Raw genomic sequence first — 17508 nt, 5'->3', positions numbered from 1 at the left:
GCAGGGAAATGAAGAGTGGCTGACTTTATGTGGTGAGTTCTAAGCCTCGTGCACACAGTTGACCGTGCTGCCTTCCTTGAACCGCTGTTTGCTCCAGCATCATGGCACCTCCTGACTCTTAACCAGCCTTACCGGCCACTGCTTCTCAGTCACCTTACCTGGCTGCTCTTCTTTGGCCTGAGCACCATGGATTTAAGGGCTTCAGCGTCCTACTGTTCTCTCTCTTCTCCTCAATTGCTATCATTTAAATATTAAATATTTAACATCTACATGCCAATGGTCTTTACATGGTTAACTCTCCCCATGATCCATGCCCTGATCTCTAGGCTGTGTATCAAATTGTCTACTGAACATTTCCACTTTGATGTCTAAGTTTTTAGGCCCAAATTAGAACTCTTGATTTTTTTTGCTTCCACCCACCCCACTCTGCTTTCCTGCCAGAAATCCTCATCTTCCACCAGTCTTCCCCATCTTAGTTAATGGGCCTGCCACTCACCTAGCTGCTTAGGCCCCTCAAACTTGCAGTTATTCCAGATATGGCCTTTCTCTCACCCTTACCATTTAATAGCATATTGTGAATTTGCTCCTGCCCCACCCCAAACAAGCAGCTATTGTTTTTTCTTATAGGGCTTATGGTAGTAAGATTTGCCTCCAAAAGCACATGAATCACTGATTAAATATTAGGTTAAAAAAGTTTAATTTTATAGCGATCATCTCTTGATTCCTTTCCAGAAGTTAACTCCTAAGATGTCCATGTGTTCTTCAGTTTGCATGTATGTTGGAATTCATTCCTTCCATTCTTCAAAAGAATCTTCACATTCTCTTGCCTTTAGACCTTGCTGTGATGGATTAGATACACAAATACGGGTCCCCATGTATCTGTTACACAGCAAAAATAAAAATGATGAAAATGATAGCAGTACTACTAATAGTAGCACTCACTAGCCATGCATTGCAATAGGCACTGTACAGTCACTGATGTTTTAAACCCTAAAGATAGAGAGGTAACTTTATTTATTTATTTAAAGATTTTATTTATTTATTCATGAGAGACACAGGGAGAGAGAGAGAGGCAGAGACACAGGCAGAGGGAGAAGCAGGCTCCACGTGGGGAGCCGGATGTGGGACTTGTTCTCCAGGATCACACCCTGGGCCGAAGGCGGCACTAAACTGCTGAGCCACCCAGGCTGCCCTGCTGCCCTCACAGTGGGTTTTAAACATCACATCCCAACCTCTGGGATGGATATGCCATTGCCTTCATTTTAGACTTGCCTAAGATCACATCACTGGGGAGTGGCAGAGAACCAAGACCTGAACTTTTATTTCTGCTAGACCCCAAAGCCCATGCTTTCTATCAAATGTAATTTAGCATTCCAAATCACTGAATAAAAGTAGATGCGGCTTCTAGTGTAAAGAATGTTTTTTTGGCTGACTACACTCAGGAAGACATAAAGATACAGCTCTAGAAAGATGTTATGGTAGAAAGAATAGATCCTATTTACATCACCTTCCATAGGCTTCAGGATGCATTCTTATGTAATTTTCAAGGTGATTTTATTTTAGGAACTGCCAAAAAAAAATTGCCATTCATTTAGTTTTTTGCCCTAACATTAATTTCTTCTCAGTCCCTCCAAGGGACACCTTCAGTGGCATAAGTATAAAGAGAGAAACTGGGGAGAAACATGAACCTAACAAGAAAATAAGTGAAATTATTAGAAAAAATTTCCAGGAGAGAACAGTACTTTGCAGCCTTTTCAATATTTATTTCTTTTTGGATTTGATAGTGCGAGCACCACATAAACCTGAATGAAAACAGAAGTAGATTGAATCAGTTATGATAAACCAGGTTATGCTATGGTAACTAGAACCTCAGAATCTCAGTAGCTTAAAAAGCAAAGGATTATTCTCATTCATGACATATCCTCATTAATGGTCACATCGATGGCTTCTTTTATTCAGCATCAGTTTATACCCCTATCTCTTCATTCTGGTCACAGGTCCATTTGTTTTGTCTTTATGTAGAAACTATCTCAGGAGAACCTCTTTAACATAGAACTTCTTTGAACAATTACAGATTCTCTTTGAAGCTTTAAATGCTTCTCTGGAAAGCTGATTACCCCCAATGCCTTCTCTGATTGGGTTTTGGACCATCCTGCAGTTGAAATAGTGTAATATGTATTTCATAGAGGTATCTTTGGCTGTGAGAGTTCCTCCAACAGAGACAGTATTCTCTCATTTTTAGCATGGGCTTTGGAAACAGATGGGAGTCTGAGGTGGCTTTGCTACCTACTAGTTGTATGACATTGTTCAATGTCTTAACCTCTCTCTCGGCTCTAGTTTCCTTATTTGAACTAGGTTGTTGTTCATTATTTGAACAGGAAAATGTGGTTGGATTTGAGGGAAGCAGGAGATAATATTAGTAGAAATTGTTGATGAATTGGGTGAGGCAGAGGGAGGAGGCAAGGATGACTACCAGGTTTCTATCTCATGCAACTGGGTGGTGATGCCTTTTACTGAGGAGGAGATAAGAAAATCGATTTGTGTGTGTGTGTGGGGGGGGGGGGAGGGTGTGTGTGTGGGAGAGAGAGATAGAGAGAGAGAGAGAGAGAGAGAGCCAGCCTGCATGCATGAACATACCATGGAGAAAGACTTGCAGAGAAAGAGATATCAATTTTGGACATGACATTTTGAGATGCTTTGTGGATATGTATATAAGTGGAAATGTTGAGTTGAAGTTTTAATGGTGCATAGAAGAGAGGTCTGGACTGATAATAGAGACTAAAAAGTCCTTTGCATAAAGAACACAATTGAAGCTACAGGAGTAGAAGAGAAAATGTGGAGACAAGAGAGCCTAGGGTGAGGCTTGGGAAATTTTCTGTTTAAAAGGCTCACAGAGAGAGTAAGAAGATTCTTCAAAAATAAAATTTGTTTTTATGATATATAACATATATTTATAAAACTATATATATATAACTATATAACTATAACTATAACTATATATATATATAAAAGTTTCCCTCAGACATTTCTGGACGCCATTTTTTTTCCAGTGAAGCAAAAGATGATGCGAAAGATGAAGTGAAAGATGATGTTGTCTGCTTAGACTAGGAGAACAGGCTCTGGTATGATTCCTCAATAGAGATGTTGAGGTTTAAAATAATGACCAAGGAAAGTAGGAAGGAGGGTTGATCAAGTGAAAAGATTGAGGAGATGTACTGAAGGTCTAAAATCAGAAACCGTATGTTTTTTTTAATTTTTAATTTTTATTTATTTATTTATTTATTTATTTATTTATTTATTTATTTATTCATGAGAGACAGAGACAGAGAGAGAGAGGCAGAGATGCAGGCAGAGGGAGAAGCAGGCTCCATGGAGGGAGCCCGATGTGGGACTTGATCCCAGGACTCTGGGATCACGCCCTGAGCCTAAGGCAACCACTCAACTTCTGAGCCATCCAGATATCCCCCATATGTTTGTTATGACAATAATCTGAATGGTTCTAACATTTTCCTAAGGAGTTCAACTTCTAGGTAGCAAGATGACATTGGTCCTATGTGGGGACCATGGAGGATCTGCCTGATGGATGCAGTATTGGAGGAGACATGCATGGATTTGCATGTGCTGGTGGTGGGTAGTTCAGATATTCCACTACTTGTGGTTTGTTTAGAGAAAAACTGATAGACTGTGGGGAGATGAAGACCCAGGCACTATAAGGCTCAGTGAGGAGCAGGTGTATGCAAGGGAAGATCCTGAGAGTATAGGAGGAAAGGCATCTGCGTCAGAGAACACAATGTTTGCAGTTAAGATTTTGGGTGTGGAACCATTCTTGGTGATGACAAAGTTCAGGATGTGTTTCCTGGTGGTTTGGGGAGTTAATTCCCCACAAAGTTCAGAATATGTTCCCTGGAGGTGTGGGTTAATTCCCAAGTGGAGTGAGAGTGAGATTTGTTACTGTGTATTTTAGGTCAAGGAATAATAGATTAAAGGTGTTGGGTGGATTGCCCACAAAGATACTGAAGTTTTCTTCAGAAGTGGGGTTGAGGAGGGAAGAGGAGTGTCATGTCCTGAAAAATGTGACTGGGAGGTCAATAGATGATAGACACATAGAACTGTACATGGTGGTGTGACCATGGAACAGGTACCAGGATGGAAGTGTGGTGGTTCTAAAGTGGCATGAAAAAGCTCAGATACTGTCACCCCACCCTTAGTTCTATGGTAGGTGAAATACACAGCATAATGTGGGGAGATGCTGTGCTTATAGGGGTTTTTTTCTTTTACATAAAGGAAGGAGATTCCAGAAGGCAAAGTGTTTTGAAGAGAGAAGCCAGAGAGGAAGTATAGAGCATTAAGGAATTAAGAACAGGGAAGATAATTTGGCTTTCTTTTGGCATATGAGGATAATAGCAATGGAAACCTTAATTGAAATTAATTGACCACAGATATTCCAAAGATGAAGTGAGTCATCTGGTGACAAAGATATCTGAAGGTCTGAAGTGGGATCTGGCCAGTCTTGTGTGGGTGGGCTTGCTGTGTGGGAACTGGGGTCATGGAGGATTTGAGCATGGGCTGTCTCCCGTGTGTAGGGTGGAGGGATCAGGCCTCTCATCCCCAGGGTGGTCTCACAATGTGATGAATGACCACATGCAAGATAGTTTTCATTGACATCTCATTTCTAGCCTCACGATTAAGCTGAAAGGCAGTCACAGCAATAATGATAATAAAATATCTGCCTTTCTTCCCTTCCTGGAGTTGTGAAGATTCAATGAAGTCATTTGTGGAAAAGCACTTTAAAAACTGTAATCGCTATGTGTGTGCTAAGTTTTATTGTTACCCACACCTTTGATGTCTTTCTCTGTATGCTCATCCATATATGTGTAACATGTTCCCTAGGATAATAAGGGCTGCCCTTTGACAAAGCCAAGATTCTTTATTTATAGCATTAGGCTGGCACCTGGGCTGATTCTCTTTGGTGATTATGTAGTCTTGATGTGGACTGGCATTTTTCCCTGGAGTTTGAGTGTCTCCCTCAGCAGCTTCTCATGGCCAAAAGCTCCATCTCTGTGTCTTTCTGTTACAAAGCCCAGATTCCCTTCTAGACCACCCACCAAGTTCCTTGCTCCAGGCTTAAGGACGCCTCCAGCTCCTGGCTCACTTGCAGAGCTGAGCTGATTGGCACGCCGTAAGCCAAGATTGCCAGGTTCCCCTGGATGATTTGACAGAAGATATCCACAGGAAAGTGGTAGTAGACTCTGAAAATTGCAGTTGTAAACTGTCTAAAATCTTTCAGCCTTCCATGGAGAGAGGTAGATAATATGATTCTAACAACAACAAAAGGCATTCCTTTATTAATACTTCCTACCTCCCTTTGAAATTTAACTGAGACTGTTATTTGAGTTTTGAGATGTTAGATATTCTTGGCAGGGGAACGGAAGCTTCTGTGATGGAATAAACTTTTTAATTCTCAGGCAGGTTCATTAGCTTTGCTCTATCATCACCTTTCTACTGATGGCGATTTGTTTTCTTACATGGCATGGCTTGGGACATGGAGACTGTTTTTCTGTAGAAACCACATACCTTGGGGGTAATGGGGTGAGCCTATACCAGTTGCTTAGAGCAATACAACATATTTAGTAAACAATTAAGAAGTGCACCGATTATTGCTAGCAGAATGTAATTTAGTCTTGGGAGTAAAAAACGAGGCTATGTCTTCCCTTTACTCTCTTAGCTTACAACATTATGTGATATATTCTATTCAGGGTCGATTTGTACCCATGCCTCTTCATTTTGGGCATTAGGGTCATTTTGAGTCTTCATGTAGAAACTGCATTGGAGAATCACCTAGAGACAGTTCTTTGAACTGTCATCAATTTTGTTTGAGGCTTTGAATGCTTGCCTGGAAGGCTGATTACCTCTTGGTGCTGTCTTTCTCAGATGACTTATGGTGAATTTTCTCCAGCTCTCTGATATTGTCCATTTGGATCTCCTCCCTCCCCCTGATTTGCTTTACATCTCTAGAGTTAGCACCATCTGGGTGACAAAGAGTTGACATTTACTAGGTAAACATTAATTTGAGTAAGAAAATTCTTACTTACATTTTCTACCTTGGTAATGTTGGTTTTCTGACTTTTTGAGAATTTCCAGAACTCTACGTTTATCCTTTATCATGTCACTCCAAACTCCATGGGGTGTTCCCCTCAAAGCATAGGGATTTGGGAGGTGAAGATTTTTGTTACAGTCCCCCTCTCCAGAACCAGCATCTGGAAGAAAGGCCCCAGGTGCCAAGGATAAACACATTTTTTTGATGACCCTCTTTTTCTTTTTTGTTGGCCAGTAAAAATTTAACATGAGTGTTCTTTGTAGAATTGTACAGGCTCTAATGTGCAGACAGAGACTAGAATGATTTTTCTTACTGCAAGAAAACAGATCTATAACACATCTTTTATTTAGGAGACTGGACTTAAACATTGCCATCTTCAGTACTTGGTGGTGCTGCCAAGACGGTGTGGTCTGAATGAGGGTGGGATGTCAAACAAATGAAGCTCTGGAGAAAACATGAGCTGGGTTGAGTCATGTAAGCAAATACCTCAGCTTTCTCACCTAATACAGCACCAAAGTGTGTAACTGTAATCACAGAGTGCTGATTTAGAAGGAAATTGAAAAGGATAAACAGACACACATATACACACAGACACACACACACACAACCATCTGTGTGTCTAGGAAGGACATGCAGAGGTGAGATATGAAGGCAAGACAAAAGTCTGTCTTTCTTAATGCACACAGCCTAGAGTGATTAGCACAGTGCTCACATAGCAGGAGTTCCATAATGTTTGTTGACTGAATTGTTTTTTCAATGATATACAGAGCAAGGAGCCTAAATCTTAACAAGTTAGCTTTTAGGGGCACGTGGGTAGTTCAGTTGGTTGAGCCTCTGACTCTTGATTTTGGTTCAGGTCATGATGTCAGGGTCGTGAGATTGATCCCCACATCAGGCTCCATACTCAGTACAGATTCTGCTTGAGATTCTCTCTCCTTCTCCCTCAGCTCCTCCCCCTGCTCTTTCTCTCAAATAAATATGTAAATTCTTAAAAAAAAAAGCAGGCCTTTATGTTCCATATTCAGCTACAAAATGTAAGTCCAAGAGCAGGCTGTATGTTGGGGTGCAGGTGAAGAAGGTAAAAGAATCAATGAGATTGGCAAGTGTTCAAACTCTGTGTTTCTGGGGTGCCTGGGTGGCTCAGTCTGTTAAGCATCTGACTTTGAGTTTTGGCTCAGGTCATGATCTCTGGGTCATGAGACTGAGTGGCTAGGCAGGCTTCATGCTCAATGGGGAGTGTGCTTGAGATTCTCTCTCCCTCTGCCCCTCCTCCTACTCTCTTTCTCTTTCTAAAATAAATCAATCAATCTTAAAACAAAACAAAACGAAATCTGTTTGCATCGTTCTTTTCTTCATTCTCCCCAAATTTAATCAGACTACTCCAGGGGCACCTGGGTGGCTCAGTGGTTGAGTGTCTGCCTTCAGCTCAGGTCACAATTCTGGGGTTCTATGCCTATGTCTCTGCCTCTCTCTCTGTCTCTGATGAACAAATAAATAAAATCTTTTATTTATTTTATTTTATTTATTTTTTTAGAAGACTACTCTACAGTCCTCTTTTCTCATTCACAGTTGTGAAGACATTAGGGCCCTGGCCCTCACAGACCTCATGATCAGTTAGGGAAGGCAAACATTAAACAAGTAATTATAGATATGATAAGGGTTAGGGAAGGAAAAGCTTATGATGCAAAGGGGTGTAATTAAATTCAGGAGATCACAGGAGATATTCCTGAGGAATTGTGAAGTTCCAGAACAGTATGAAGAAGTTCTAGAACAGTATGAAGTTCCAGAACAGTATGAAGAAGCCTGCATTTGAAAGAGAGTGTGGCTCATTCAAAGATTCTAAAGAAGCTGCTATGGGGTTTCCATGGCATAATTATATGTTTTAGGGGGGAAAAAGGGAGTCAGTGATGTTCTAGTTTGGAGGAACTAATGTTCATTGGTTCATTTATTGATTCATTAAAATTTATTGAGTGATTGAATGATTGCTATGTTTCAGGCATTTTACTTGGCTCTGGGGATACAAGGCTGAATAAGGCATGGTTCCTGCCTTTCCAGTGCCAATAACACTTGGAGAAAGAAAATAGACAAACATGAACACTATACAATATGACATGTATGCCAGTCGAGAGAGGTAAGAAGGTTTAAGTACAATAGAGTGGTTAATGCCATCTGTGGGAGGACTGTAATCACCGATTTCCCAAGTGAAGTGATGTTTCGTTCAGTGAGGAAACGTTTTTCAGAGAGATAAGGAAGGATAAAGGCATCCAAGATAGAGGGAAGAGTATGTACCAATGCAGAGTGACCCATGACAATAGAGTACACGGAGGAAACTGCCATGAGGCAGGGCTGAAGCATGGAGCATGTGATGAAGTGCCAGGTATGCCTCATGGCAATGGGAGCAGAAGTCTAACAAGTGCCCGCCTCTGGGACATGTTATTGAGTTTCCTCAAAATAGTTCATTTATTCTTTTTTAAAAATATTTTATTTATTCATTAGAGACACACACACACACACACACACACACAGAGAGAGAGAGAGAGAGAGAGAGGCAGAGACATAGGCAGAGGGAGAAGTAGGCTCCCTGCAAGGAGCCCAATGCAGGACTCAATCCCTGACCCCGGGATCACGCCTGGAGCCTAAGGCAGATGCTCAACTGCTGAGCCACCCAGGTGTCCCAGTTCATTTATTCTTATAACCTGAGATAGACATTAATAGGAGCTTGCAGAACCAGAGCATACATAAATGACTTAGGTGGTATTTTGTCTAGTGTAATTGATTTTGACCTCAAGGACTTAAATTTGGGAGCACATAGGCCTAGAGTAGCTGGTAGCCATCTTGTAACAAGTAGCGCCTGAAAGCAGAGCCAGTGCATAGGGATGCAACAGAGAGATAGGAGAACATCAGATCCTGCTGACATTCTTCAAGCCCCTGGATTAAGCCACAACTGAAACATGCATATTTCTGAATTCTTATAAGAGATAAGCCAGTTTGCATTTTTTTGCTTAAGTCAGTTCAAGGTGTATATATTATAAAAATATATAAATTATATATACACATATAGATTATATATATATATATATATACATTTTTTTTTCAATTGCAACCTAACAGATACACCTGGCCTTTTCGTTTACAGTTCAGGAGACTAATATCCAGTTTGCCAAACTGACTCACTATCAAGTGGTTAGTTAAAAACTGAAACTAAAACTCAGGTCTCTCTCTCTCTCTCTCTCTCTTTAAAGATTTTATTTATTTGTTCATGAGAGACACACAGAGAGGCAGAGACATAGGCAGAGAGAGAAGAAGGCTGCCTGAAGTGGGGGTCCTTAAAACTCAAGTCTTTTGACTCAGAGACCAGGTTTAAGAATATCCAGCATTTTAAAAGCACCTGTATATGAAGGCCTCAGTATACATCTATCTAGAAATCTGTTTTGCAGGAACTACATACTTGAAAGTGTGACTGAATTTGGTTTAACAGTGACATTTCTAAGTGATAATATTGTAGAAAGAGCATTCAACCAATTATTTGGCATTATTGGATCAAGGCCCACTTTCCATAATTATTATTGAGACCTTGGGTGTATCTCTGTGGGCCTGGGCTGCTCATGGGATGTGATTATCTCTAATTCCTCTTCCATTTCTATGATTTGCAGAAAAAGTAAACTCAGTTTTCAGTTATCCATTGTGGATCTTACATATTCCTACATACCCTGAGGAAATCTTCCCTTTCAATTGTTTTTGGTATTATTAGTTTCAGTGCCACAAATAGTTCTTGAACACTGATTTGTGCTACAAAAGCCAATAGTTATTTCTAGTCAGTATTTCTTCCTTACTTTTGTGTTCACAGATGCAATTTGATCTTGTTTGTAGCCCCAAAGTATTAAACCATACTTTCTAATCCAGGGGACATGTGATTGGAAATATGAGCAGGGTTAGAGAGGGCTAGGCTGTCACTATGCATCAGTAGAAGTGAGGCCATGGTGTCTAGCAGTCAGAGGGAGGCACAGAGAAAAGCATTGAGAAATACAGGCAGATTGGGAATCAAGTATATGTACAAAAACACATTCTGCCCAAATAGATTTGGTTTTGAATCATAAGTCTTTAGAAGACCAGCACCAGAGTTGTCACTGTGGATACCTAGGGGTCCTTTCAGAGTTGTTCCCTCCATGTTTGGAAACAACTTACTAACACTTTTCCTTGTATGATATTATAAGCACTTAGTTGCTCAATGAACTATTTTGGATATATTTTTTAATATACAATTAATGTGATTCATCACGGTAATTTTCTAGCTTGGATGAAGACCAGCTTGGTCTGTTTCTTAGTCTGTCCACAAATAGTTCTATTGGCTAGAAAGTGACGCTGGAGCTCTATAACCTCACTTGAGTCTTGGGAAGGGGCAAAGATGCTGGCTCTGCAATTTGCTAAGCACCAGATTTTGTCTCCTCCCTTACCATTTTGGCCTTGTGACCCTACACACATGACTAAGTTATTTAAGTCTTAGTTTTGTCGTCAGTAAAATGGGAATACTGATATCCCTCTCAAGGGATTGCCCAACACAGTGAGTATATACAGCACAGACTAAATAAATGTTATTAGACAACACAGGATTAGTGAGGTCTTATTTGAACTGGGTTCAAGTAATGTATTAGGTTCCCAGGTTGATAATTTCTTTTGATCAGAAGATAAGAGTCCCAGCTTGTTCTGGGTTAACTTACTACTTTGCTTTGTAACTTTAGGAATGTTATTTAATCTTTCTAGACTTCTATATCTTTGTAGACAAATTGAGCATAATACTGTGATCTTATTTTATAGAAACTGAAAGGAGATAATGAATATGAAAGTCTTTGTGATAGAAAACATGAATGTGAAAGTTCATGTTAATATAGTACACTTAATCTTAAAAATTAATATGATTACAGATCATTTCTTTTTTTTAAAAGATTTATTTATTTATTTATTCATGAGAGATAGACAGAGAGAGAGAGAGAGAGGCAGAGACACAGGCAGAGGGAGAAGCAAGCTCCATGCAGGAAGCCCGACGTGGGACTCGATTCCAGGTCTCCAGGATCACGCCTGAGCCAAAGGTGGCGCTGAACCACTGAGCCACCCGGGCTGCCCTATTTCTTTCTTTCTTTCTTTTTTTTTTGCACAGTCTACATGATCTTATATCCATGTGGCCTCTGCCACTTATTCATTTCTGTGAGGCTCATACTGCCTTTGTACTTTATAAAGCGTCCTAGAAAAACAATATTTGCCAGATGTTTCAGGCAGAAGAGTTAGAAGAGAAACTATAACATTGAAAATAGATAACTATTGTCAAATTTCTTTTCTACCAAGAAAATAATAGATTCCTTCTAAAGAACTATTATTTTGGGGGCAATATTTTCACTATTCAAAAAGATTTTCTGGAACACATGTCAAACCTTTAGTTTTTCCTGCTAAATATTTCTTTTTTTAATTTATTTTTTATTGGTGTTCAATTTGCCAACATATAGAATAACACCCAGTGCTCATCCCATCAAGTGCCCTCTGCTAAATATTTCTAATAGCATTTGTGCATCTAGGCTGGGAAAGTATGCAAAAATCCCCTAAACATTTTCAGATCAAGCCACGTGAATTTAATATATACCACCTCAAAGAGGAACATTACCACCCTAACACTATGTAGTGAGGAGAGAACCGAAAGATTTCTAAGAATATATGGGTGTAATTTTTCTGTTAACTGAGAGTGATTGACAGTTCTTGGAAATCTGCCTCTAAAATAACCTGCTTATAGCACCCTTAGTTTTATTGGTATAAAGGAAACTGCTTGTTGCTTACCCATTTAGCTACCAGAAACTCTTTAGCATCCTAACTGCCTAAATCCCTATGGATATATTACATAAAATCTGTTTGTTTAATTTAGTTTTTCTTAAAAACCTATTTTTTGTTTGTTTCAGCTTGAGAGTTGATTGAAATAAGATGATGTATGTAAAACTACAATATAGTCTAGATCTAACGTTACTAAACACACCTAGGGGATTTTAATAAAATTTGAGGTTTTAGAATTTTAAGATCCTATTTCCAAAAGGAGAAGTTTTGTTTCATTTCACATGTAGAGCCAGAGAGCAACTATATTTTACTGGTAAGAATAGTAGTCCCAAATAAGAAAGAGGACTTAAAAGAAGAATCCAAGCTGAATTTATTTTATCTGCAGAACGTGGCTTAAGTGGGGGCTTTGAAACAATCATTGAATACACTTTTTGATGAAGGAGGTGGGGGGAGGGGGAGAAGCACTTGAGAAACCCATCTGGTCACTTTGGGATATATGGCACACTCTAAGTAAACTTCAGACTTCAAATACTTATTTCTTTTTGCCTCCCTTTAAAGTCTTCATCCATCCCAAGACTCTCAATATGTTGCTCATTCAGATGCTACTGCTGGAAGCTGGAAGCTGGAAGCTGAAAGTGAACTGGGGGCGGGGAATGAATTTGGGGGGGTTGTTTTGCTTTTCTTAGATTTGACTGGATTTCTTTGCTTCCCTACTCCCCACCCTATCCTCAGCTATGAGTCCAGAGAGAGGATCTGCACATCTGTGGACCATAGTTCAGGGAGTCTTTGTCCTGAAGAGATTCTATGTGGTCTCCTAAACCATATGGATCAGTTCACCATGAAATTTTCATAAGCTCATGGCTGCACTTTAGACTTTTCTGGTCTACCACTGACATTCTAGACCATTGTTCCTTCATTTCAAGGGCACACTGTTGCTGGTAAAAGAGAAAATTTTAAGTGCTACATGGGTAAATATTTTATTTTGATTATGTATTTTAAATGCATGTGAAAAACTTTAGTTCTCCATTTATAGCAGTGATGTAAAGTTTCTTTAATTTCTTCAATTCTTGTTTTTATGCATTTATTTAAATTAAAAGTATGAGTTGATTTAAAGGTAGATATTAAAAGAATTCTGGAGGATCTCAGGTATGGAACAAAACGAGAAGGTTGTGTTGAGGTTAGGGAAGCTCCTTGTTCATCCCCAGGCCCACAAACTAGTTAGACTCGAGTCAGGATGCCCTTTGCACTTTTGAGCAGGGAAACTGTGTTTCTAAGAATGAGGCTTTGCTTAAACCTCTGCAATCCTTGGAGGGGCCTGGGGAGTGAGCAGTTTTTGTCTTTCCTTCTTAAATCAGCCACGCTTGATAGAAAAGTCCGCTACTGGCAGACTCAGCTTGGAGAGGCTTGAGTTCTTTTTTGAACATGAACAGAGAAAATCAATATGCTCTTTCAGAATAACAGAGCAGGGATGTCTAATAGAAATATAAAGTGAACCACATTTATCATTTTTAATAGACATACTACAAACATAAAATGAAATGGGAAACTATTATTATTATTATTTTTTAAATATTTATTTATTTATTTAGAAAGAGAGAGAGAGAGGCAGAGAGGACGAGGGAGAAGCAGGCTCCATGCCTGGAGCCCGACGCGGGACTCGATCCCGGGACTCCAGGACCGTGCGCTGGGCCAAAGGCAAGCGCCAAACCGCTGAGCCACCCAGGGATCCCCGGAAACTATTATTTTTTAAAGATTTTATTTATTTACCCAGAGAGACACAGAGAGAGAGAGGCAGAGACACAGGCAGAGGGAGAAGCAGGCTCCATGCAGGGAGCCCAATGTGGGACTCAATCCCAGGACTCCAGGATCACACCCTGGGCCAAAGGCAGGCACTAAACCGCTCAGCCACCCAGGTGTCCCTGGGAAACCAATTTTAATGATATATTTTAACTCATGTCTAAAATATCTTCATGTGTAATTAATATACAAAACACTGAAATAGTTTTCATTTTTTCATGTAAATATTTGATATCTGGGGCATATTTTCCACTCATAGCATGTCTTAATTAAGATGTTTAATTATCACTGGAAATAGTGTTTCAATTTTATAATATATGCAGTTAAAAAGTAGATTCATGAATCCTAAATGTTTCAAACATGCTTAAAGTTTCCCATAACCAAACTGAATGTCAGTTTATCTAATTATATTGATTATTTCAATTAAGGTAGATAGAAGTAACATTTTATTTCTTTAGTTCCACTAGCCATGTTTCAGATACACAATATCACATGAGGCTAAGCAGCAAATGTGTTGGATCATAGGATAGAAGGAAAACAACAAAAATAATTCGGGTGGGTTGCTTAGCTCCTATTCTTCTGTAATGAATACCAGACTTTCTACCTTGGTAGGGAAACTAGGTGATGAAAGCTCAGAAAACCTCATTCTAGACCAAGATCCATCACTGATCAGGTTTTCCTCTCCTATAGAATGGTACCTACTCCTCTATCTTACTGGTTTTTGCAGAAGATACTTTGAAGATTTGTTTTCGCCCATAGCAATGGATTTATGGGGATTGAATCGTCCTTCAAATATTTTAACCAATGGTTCTCAAATGCTTGTCCACAGACCAACATGTGCTTTCCATGTGACATTCATTTATATTTTTAAGCTTTTTTTTACCATATCTTTTTTTTTTTTTTAAGATTTTCTTAATTTATTCATGAGAGACACAGAAAGAGACACAGAGACATAGGCAGAGGGAGGGGCAGGCTCCATGTAGGGAGCCTGATGCAGGACTCGATCCCAGGACTACTGGATCACACCCTGGGCTGAATGCAGACGCTCAACCGCTGAGCCACCCACCTGCCCCCCATCAACTATTTTTGTAACTGGTTTTAACAGTTCTAATTCCTTAAAAAAAAAATCGAACGTCCTCCCCCACCCCAGATCATGACTTTCATTTCACTGTCCTGGACCCTCTCCCTGAACATGTTCTTGTTTGTCTCAATATTTAAACTGAGTGTACTTAAGATAAGACTTGATCTGCGTGAGGTATTGCAGGGCAGTCATCCTGATCTAGATACCATGCTTCTATTAATGCAGCTCTAGCTTTTGTATTTGCTTGCTTTTCAATTTTTTTTTTTTGTAGCCACAGTCACTTGACTCATAACAAGCTTATCAGTAACTGAAACCCCTATTTTCTGTCTTCCTGTACTTAATTTTGTTGTAAGTTTTGAAATGCCTCACTTTTTTTTTTAAATAAAAAAAGGAAAGTTGATCTAGCCTCTATACTGTTTGAGGCAATTAGATCTCTTTTTACTCCATCCAACATTTGAAACTATATTGTATGCAATTTGAACTGGGAGTAAAAGGGGGTTAAGGAGTCTCAGGTAAATATCTCTCAAACTTAACTGAACACATGTCTGTGTTGTAGATCTTGTTAAGATGCAAATTCTGGTTCATTAGATCTGGGGTAGTATCTAAGATTTTCCATTTTTAGCACACTCCCATGGATTACATTTTGAGTAACAAATCCTTAGGTTATCTGAAGGTTGCGTTTTTTTTTTTTTTTTTTTTTTTTTTTTTTGGGTTTTGGTTCTGTGGGTTTTTTTTTTTTTTTTGTAAACAACCAGTTCTTCCACATTTTATTCATTATCAGATGAATATACATTTTCTCACTGTAAAACAGCTTTCTGGGATCCTTTTAGAATTTTTAAATTCTCAGATCCTTAAGGGAAGAGGAACCATGTATACTCTTCTTTTGGGTTTCCTCATAGTCTGGTAAAATGAAGACTGTTGATAAATGGTGTTGATTTTTATTGAGTTTGTTTGGCTTCCCTGTGAGAGCTAGGGAAGGCCATAATCATGTAGGCCTTCCCAAGGAGGCAGAAGCAACTAACATTAAAGCACTTGTCAATCTCTGAAAAATATAAAATTTTAAAGATTTTATTTACTTATTTGAGAGAGAATGAATGAGTGAGAAAGAGAACACAAGTGAGGAGGGGCAGAGGGAGCGGGAGCCCGACATGGAGTCACCCAAGCGCCCCCCAAAAATATTTTTCCAATTGATTTTGTATCATATTTTAACTTTGTGTTCCTTGGTTCTGATTCATTTTGTTAAAAAGAAATCAATGCAAAACATGAATACTGGATATTCCTTAATTTCATTGAAGATTGGAAGAGAGAGGAAGGCTAAGAGAGGATATGGTAGTTAGTGTTCTAGGTGAGGAAACAATTTGTGGAAAAGTGAACTTAGTCTTGTTGGAAGACTCAGGGCCCCTCCATGCTGCTAACATTCCCAGATGCATACCCAAAGTGAAGTAAAATTGAGTTTTGCTTTTTCAGAATAGAAATTTGCTTCAGGTTTTTTTTTTTTTTTTTTTTTTTTTTTTTTTAGCTCTTCTCTTGATTTCTTTATCATTCTTAGATCTATATTCCCCTTAGATGTCTCTGTCCCTCCTCCACTGTTAGCACTTTTTCTTCTGAACCTCCTTGGGTTCATCAGGCTTCACACTGCAGTTGGCACACTTTTTTTGAAAACCTTGTTTGTCAAAGTGTCTTTCTAGTAATCCAGATAGCCCCCAGTTGATACTTTTAATGTGGTTTTGGTACAGTCATATAGAGCAGCATTGTTTTACAGAAATGAATTTGACAGAATCTGTCTGTTCACCAGAGCAGGGCTGACAGAAGGTAGAAAAAACCAGGTGTGTCTCACACTTACAGGTCTGAAAGGGACCCTGTTGGAGTGTCTTGGGCTTGCCACTAAATCTCAGAGGCGATGCTAGTGAATGGCCACAGAAGGCATGAGATGTTAAGGAGTCCTGGTTTGGCTGGCTTTGTTCAATCAAATGCAGCCAGCCCTGTTTGTGTGTGAAGGGACTGGGCTTTCCCCAAGCTTTTGGTAATGATGCAAGAACAGACTTTCCCCTCTCTGGATCCCTGGAGTAAAATGGCTGCCAAGATATTTTAGAACAGAACTTGAAAAGTATGTACCAGCCACTGGAACACTGGAACAAGAGTTCCTTTGATATTTTTATGTTCACTCTGATTGAGCTGGCATCTGTCTCCTCTTAGGTAAGGACTCTGAAGTGTCAGTGGTTGATGCAAGCTTATGACGTGGCTACTTCTGTTCAGAATACACTGTAGTGGTGGTGGTGGTGGGGGCCCTATGGGGATTGGGAATCCTTTAGGAACAGCAGTTTACAGATGAGTTCTAGTGGAGCCCATCAGGGAGAAGAAAGAAACCAAACACAACGGGGGATGTTTAACAATTGAAACCAGTCCTTGCTTGTGTGGTCCTGTGTTTCACCACATTACTGTGAAAATGGACTGCTGGGAGGAAGACTGAATTTCTGATAGTTTATGAAGCCAAAATCCTGTTGATGGCTCTTTATAAGGTACAGGAGAAAATGGAAACTATCAAAACTTCAGGGAAGTTACTTAATAGCTCTGATTACCACAGGCCACCAGGCTGTTGTTGGATCACGGGATCACAGCTAGATGATGTCGAAAATAGGAGGGTGGCCTGAGCCAGACTCAGAAACAATTCCAAAATGGGCTAGGACTTTCCAGCTGGAAAGTCTTTTTATATTTATTT

The 17508-nt window shown here is 39.6% G+C and overlaps 1 long non-coding RNA gene across 1 annotated transcript in view; it reads left to right on the top strand.

The window, feature by feature from the left end:
* Positions 1–17508, top strand: part of LOC140594571 (uncharacterized) — a 97541-nt gene that overhangs the window by 16629 nt on the left and 63404 nt on the right. The gene's annotated exons all lie outside the window — the stretch shown is intronic.

This window comes from Vulpes vulpes, chromosome 12, assembly GCF_048418805.1.
Source record: "Vulpes vulpes isolate BD-2025 chromosome 12, VulVul3, whole genome shotgun sequence".
Classification (NCBI taxonomy): Eukaryota; Metazoa; Chordata; class Mammalia; order Carnivora; family Canidae; genus Vulpes; species Vulpes vulpes.
Note: the sequence above shows the minus strand (reverse complement) of the source record. Positions and strands in the feature narration are given on the sequence as shown.